Below are 5,501 nucleotides of genomic sequence, written 5' to 3'. Positions count from 1 at the left end.
AGAAAGAAAACCCACAACTACACATGCAGACTGTACTGGCTACAAAGTTACAGAAAGATAAACCCACAACTACACAGGAGACTGTACTGGCTACAAAGTTACAGAAAAATAAACCCACAAACTACACATGCAGACTGTATCGGCTACAAAGTTACAGCGAAAAACCCAACAACTACACAGGGAGACTGTACTGGCTACAAAGTTACAGGAAAGATAAACCAACAACTACACAGCAGATTTAGTGCTACAAAGTTACAGAAAGATAAACCCACAACTACACAGGGACTGTACTGGCTACAAAGTTACAGAAAGATAAACCCACAACTACACAGAGACTGTACTGGCTACAAAGTTACAGAAAGATAAACCCACAACTACACATGGTGACTGTAGCTACAAAGTTACAGAAGATAAACCACAACTAACACATGCAGACTGTACTGGCTACAAGTTACAGAAGATACAACCAACAACTACACAGGAGACTGTACTGGCTACAAATTACAGGAAGGATAAACCAACAACTACACATGCAGACTGTACTGGCTACAAAGTTTACAGGAAGATACACCAACAACTACACATGCGATACTGTACTGGCTACCAAAGTTACAGAAAGATAAACCAACAACTACACATGGAGACTGTACTGGCTACAAAGTTACAGGAAGATAAACCAACAACTACCACATGCAGACTGTACTGGCTACAAAGTTTACAGGAAGATAAACCCACAACTACACATGCAGACTGTACTGCTACAAAGTTACAGGAAGATACACCAACAACTACACAGGGAGACTGTACTGGCTACAAAGTTACAGAAAATAAACCCACAACTACACATGAAGACTTACTGGCTACAAAGTTACAGAAAGATAAACCCACAACTACACCATGCAGACTGTACTGGCTACAAAAGTTACAGGAAGATACACCAACAACTACACAGGAGACTGTACTGGCTACAAAGTTACAGGAAGAATAAAACCAACAACTACCACATGCAGACTGTACTGGCTACAAAGTTACAGAAATAACCAACAACTACACATGCAGGACTGTACTGGCTACAAAGTTACAGAAAGATAAACCAACAAACTACAATGCAGACTGTACTGGCTACAAAGTTACAGAAAGAAAACAACAAATACACATGCAGACTGTACTGGCTACAAAGTTACAGAAAGATAAACACCAACAACATACAAGTCTCCATGTGTAGGCGCATATTACATCCTGATTGCAAGGGTCACGATATTTTTTCCAAATGTCCCGATATGGTTCCTGGTTTTAATGTCCCTTCTAGCCAATCAGAAATTAGTATTCAACAATGCTGTGGTATAAATATATATGAATGCCATCAATTAGATGATCAATTAGATGATCAATTAGATGCTCAATTCAGTTTGATGGTCCATAGGTTCCGTGCTTAATTTGAGCGGGATCTGCTCATAGGTCTAATAACGATACAGTCTTTCTCCGCTGTGTTTCCTCGTGTGGAACCGACAGAGAACTGAGAAGCTTCTGGAGACAATAGATCAGTTATATCTGGAGTTTGCCAAACGAGCTGCTCCGTTCAACAACTGGATGGAGGGCGCCATGGAGGACCTGCAGGACACCTTCATTCACCATCTGAAATGGACTGAGGTACTTGTAATGGTAGGTTACAGGTGCAATGCTTCACCTCTTCGAAATGGACTGAGGTACTGTAATGGTAGGTACAGGGTGCAATGCCTTCACCCATCTGAAATGGACTTGAGGTACTGTAATTGGTAGTACAGGTGCAATGCTTCACCATCTGAAATGGACTGAGGTACTGTAATAGTAGTACAGGTGCAATGCTTTCACCATCTGAAAATTGGACATAGGTACTGTAATGGTAGACAGTGCCAATGCCTCACCATCTTGAAATGGACCTTGAGGTACTGTAATGGATTAGTACAGGTGCAATGCTTCACCCATCTTGACAATGGACTTGAGGTACTGTATGGTAGTACATGGTGCAATGTTCACATCTGAAATGGACTTGGGTACTGTTAATGGTAGTACTAGGTGCAATTGCTTCACATCTGAAATGACTTGAGGTACTGTAATGGTAGTTACAGGGTGCAATGCTTCACCATCTGAAATGGACTTGAGGTACTGTAATGTAGGTACAGGTGCAATGCGTCACCATCGAAATGGACTTGATGTACTGTAATGTAGTACAGCGTGCAATGCTTCACCATCTGAAATGACTTGAGGTACTGTAATGGTAGTACAGTGCAATGCTTCACCAATCTGAATGGGACTGTGCGGTACTGTAAATGTGTAGTACAGGTGCAATGCTTCACCATCTGAAATTGGATTGAGGCTACTGTAATGTAGAAGGAATGCAATGCTTCACCATCTGAAATGTGACTTGAAGGTTACTGTAATGTAGTACAAGTGTGCAATTGCTTCCCTCTTGAAATGACTTGAGGTACTGTAATGGTAGTACAGTGCAATGCTTCACCATCTAAATGACTTGAGTACTGTAATGGTAGTACAGGTGCAATGCTTCACCATCTGCAAATGGACTTTGAGGTACTGTTTTATGGTAGTACAGGTGCAATGCTTCACCATCTGAAATTGGACTTGAGGTTACTGCATAATGTTAGTTACAGGTGCAATGCTTCACCATCTGAAATGGACTTGAGGTACTGTTAATGGTAGTACAGGTTGCAATGCTTCACCATCTGAAATGGACAAATTGAGGTTACTGTAATGGTAGTACAGGTGCCAATGCTCACCAGTCTGAAATTGGACTTGAGGTATGTAATGGTAGTACAGGTGCAATGCTTCACCATCTGAAATGGACTTGAGGTACTGTATGGTAGTACAGCGGTGCAATAGCTTCACCATCTGAAAATGACTTTGAGGTACTGTAATGGTAGTACAGGTGCAATTGCTTCACCATCTGAAATGACCTTGAGGTACTGCTAATGGTAGTAACAGGTGCAATGCTTCACCATCTTGAAATGGACTTTGAGTACTGTAATGGTAGCTACAGGTGCAATGCTTTTTCCCCCCCACCCATTCTTGAAAGGACTGAGGTACTGTAAGGTAGTAAGGTGCAATTGCTTTCACCATCTGAAATGGACTGAGGTACTGTAATGTAAGTTACAGGTGCAATGCTTCACCATCTGAAATGGACTTGAGGTTTACTGTAATGGTAGCTACAGGTGCAATGCTTCACCATCTGAAATGGACTTGAAGGTACTGTAATGGTGTACAGGTTGCAATGGCTTCACCACTGAAATGGACTTGAGGCTACTGTAATGGTAGTACAGGGTGCAATGCCTTCACCATCTTGAAATGGACTTGAGGTTACTGTAATGGTTAGTACAGGTGCAAATGCTTCACCATCTGAAATGGAACTGAGGTACTGTAATGTAGTACAAAGTGCAATTGGCGTTCACCATCTGAAATGACATTGAGGATAACTGTAATGGTGTAAGGTGCAATGCTTCACCATTGACAATGGACTTTGAGGTACTGTAATGGTAGTACAGACTAAAAAATTGGACGCGAGAAAAAACGTGCAATGTTACACCATCTGAAATGGAAACTTGAGGTTTACTGTAATGTTAGCATACAGGTGCAATGCTTACCATCTGAAATGGATTGAGGTACTGTAATTGGTATACAGGTGCAAATGCCTTCACCATCTAAAGGACTGAGGTACTGTAATGGTAGTTACAGGTGCAATGCTATCACCATCTGAAATGGACTTGAGGTACTGTTAATGGAGTACAGGTGCAATGCTTCACCATCTTGAAATGGACTTGAGGTACTGTAATGTTAGTACAGGTGCAAATTGCTTCACCCCATCTTGCAATGACTTGAGGTACTGTAATGGTAGATACAGGTTGGCCAATGCTTCACATCGAATGACTTGAGGCTACTTGTAATTGGTTAGTACAGGTGCAATGCTTCACCATCTGAAGGACGTACCGTGAGACCCAAACCTTGCTGTATTGTGAATTCACGTGGAATGTTATGCATTTATCTTATCGTTTTAACGGTTAAATGGTTTATAGGGTTATAGGCTGTTATAACATGGTTACATAAAGCCTACAGACGAGCCTAATATGTCTTCTAATTGCTCGTTCGAGGACATCAACACTGAAGCATGCATTGCAGAGCACCAGCTGTTCCGGTACGACTGTCGGATCACGCTCTCGTAGCCGATGTGAGAAAGGACCTTATAAACAGGTCAAGAATTCACTAAGGCCGCAGGGTCAGACGGAAATAACCAGGACGTGTTACTCCGAGCATGCCTGACCAATGGCAAGTGTCTTCACTGACATTTTCAAACCTCTCCCCTGTCTGAGTCTGTAATACCAACATATTCAAGCAGACCACTATAGTCCCTGTGCCAAAGAAACACCAAGCTGTTAAACCTGCCTAAATGACTACCAACGTAGCACTTCACGTCCTGTAGCCATGAGTGCTTTGAAAAAAGCTTGTCATGGCTCACATCAACACCATATATCCAGAAACCCTAGACCCACTCCAATTTGCAATACCGCCCCAACAGATCCATAGATGGATGCAATCTCTATTTGCACTTCCACAACTGCCCTTTCCTACCTGGACAAAAGGAAACACCTGAGAATGCTATTGCAATTGGACTACAGCTCAGCGTTCAACACCAATAGTGCCTCAAAGCCCAACCACTTAGCTAAGGACCCTGGGACTAAACACCTCCCTCTGCAACTGATCCTGGACTTCTGGCGGGCCGCACCCAGGTGGTGAGGGTTAGGTTAACACAACACATCTGCCCACGCTGATCCTCAACACAAGGGGCCCTAGGGGGTGCGGTGCACAGTCTCCCTCACGTTACTCCCTGTTCACCATGGCCAAGCACGACTCAACACCCATCATTAAGTTGCCGACGACACAAACAGGTTGGTAGGCCTGATCACCGACAACCGACGACAACAGCCTAATAAAAGGAAGGAGGTCAGTGACAACAACCTCTCCCCTCAAACGTGATCAAGACAAAGGAGATGATCGTGGACTACAAGAAAAGGAGGGCCGAGCACTGCCCCCCATCCTCATGACGGGGTTGTAGTGGAGCAAAGCGTTAGAGAGTTCAAGTTCCTTGGTGTACAATATCACGCAACAAACTAGCATGGTCCAAAACACACCATGACAGTCGTGCAAGAGGGCACACAACGTATTTTCTCCACCCTCAAGGAGACTGAAAAGAATTTGGGCAATGGATCCTCAGATCCTCAAAAAATTCTACAGCCTGCACCATAACCGAGAGAGCTATTATCCTGACTGGTTGGCAACTTGCTTGGCCTCCGACCGCAAGGCACTACAGAGGGTAGTGCGTACGGCCCAGTACATCACTGGGGCCAAGCTTCCTGCCATCCAGGACCTCTATACACACAGCGGTGTCACAGAAGGCCCTAAAAATTGCCAAAGACTCCAGTGACCCAAGTCACATGCTGTTTCTCTGCTACCAC

At 43.6% G+C, this 5,501-nt stretch overlaps 1 pseudogene; it reads left to right on the top strand.

The window, feature by feature from the left end:
* Positions 1 to 5,501, top strand: part of LOC139024708 (alpha-actinin-1-like) — a 41,103-nt pseudogene that overhangs the window by 20,473 nt on the left and 15,129 nt on the right.

The sequence above is a fragment of the Salvelinus sp. IW2-2015 genome, unplaced genomic scaffold (genome assembly GCF_002910315.2).
Source record: "Salvelinus sp. IW2-2015 unplaced genomic scaffold, ASM291031v2 Un_scaffold1806, whole genome shotgun sequence".
NCBI lineage: Eukaryota > Metazoa > Chordata > Actinopteri > Salmoniformes > Salmonidae > Salvelinus > Salvelinus sp. IW2-2015.
The sequence above is the reverse complement of the archived record's forward strand: the minus strand, read 5'-3'. Positions and strand labels throughout refer to the sequence as shown.